The sequence below is a fragment of the Macrotis lagotis genome, chromosome 1, assembly GCF_037893015.1.
Source record: "Macrotis lagotis isolate mMagLag1 chromosome 1, bilby.v1.9.chrom.fasta, whole genome shotgun sequence".
NCBI lineage: Eukaryota > Metazoa > Chordata > Mammalia > Peramelemorphia > Peramelidae > Macrotis > Macrotis lagotis.
Genome location: NC_133658.1, coordinates 31,958,457 through 31,960,024, shown reverse-complemented (window position 1 = coordinate 31,960,024; position 1,568 = coordinate 31,958,457).

Here is a 1,568-nt window from a genome sequence, read left to right as displayed (position 1 = left end):
GCAAATTCTACAATTTGGAAAGGCTACAAGCCAAGACCAAAGTGGAGGGAGTGCTGCTACATGATCTTTGCAGATGAATGTGCCCTCAATGCAGTCTCTGAGGTGAGATGCAACAAAGCTTGGATTGATTCTCTACTGCTTGTGCTAATTTTGTTCTAACAATTAACACCAAGATAACAGAGGTGTTCCATCAGCCATAACCACACTATTCATATTTAGGAACATTGATTATAGCAAAAGGAGACGTTTTGAATACTGTAGACAAGTTCACTGACCTTGGCCATGTCCTTTCCAGGGAGTTACACATTGACAATTAGGTTGATATATGTTTTGCCAGAGCTATCTCAGTATTTGGGAGACTGAAATAAAGTGTGGGAGAGAAAGGGTGTTAGAATTACTACCAAATTGAAAGTCTACAGAGTTTTTGTACTTACCTCACTGGTGCATGCTTGTGAAACTTGGATAGTCTGCCAGTATCATGTCAGGGAACTGAATGGCTTCCATTTAAATTATCTTATGAAGATTCTGAATATTACCTGACAGAAGAACATACCAGACACTGAAGTCCTTTCTTGAATTAAATTGCCAAAAATTCCAACATTACTACAGAGAATGCAACTACGATGGGCATGGTATTAGAATGCCAGAAATATGCTTGTTAAAAAAAGACTATTTTATGGAGACCTCACACAGGGCAAGACTCACAAGGAGGTCAGAAGAAGTGGTACTGGAATACTCTGAAGGCCACCCTTTAAGAACTTTATAATTGACTGTACAGTATGGGAGACACTAGCACAGCACTGCCCAGCATGGCAGTGAAGAGGCAGAATTGAAGCAACTCAAAGGAAATGTGAAGTGTGTAAGTTTACAACAACCTCCCCAGCTGTTCACATGGACCACTTGACCTGTGGTAGAGCATTCTAAGCTTGTATTGGACTGATAAGCCACAGTTGGCCACATTGTCATTTTTCTCAAACATAGTGATGTCATTTTGATCTTCTTCACTATTGAAGGACAAGAACCAAACAACCAACTGTGTGACCCTGGGCATATACATTAACCCTGTTTGCTACTTCAGTTCCCTCATCTATAAGATGAGTTGGAGATGAAAATGACAAACTATTCCAACGTTTCTCAAGAAATTTCAAGATGGTTCACAAAGAGTTGGATACAATGGAAAATAACTGAATAAAAACAACATAGTCTCTAAAAAAGAGGTAATCTTTTTTTTCACTATCTGTATCCTTTCAAGGAACCCTTCTGTCAATTCATCTCATTCCATCTTCTCGGTCAACTGAGGATGATGATTTTGCACATACCAGCTCACTTTTTGCAAACTGAGATAATCTTCTGATGTCATTGTTTCTCTTTGAGAACAAAGAACAAACAATAATGTCTTCCATAATGATCCCAGGATTATGCTTTTGATCTCTCTATGTCTATACTTTTATATGTGTGCATGTTATATGAAATATACATGTATTTATACATCTATGGATGTATATACACACATATTCTCTTTCCCTGATAGCTAAAATGCACCTAAATCTCCTGTTCTTACCTAGACA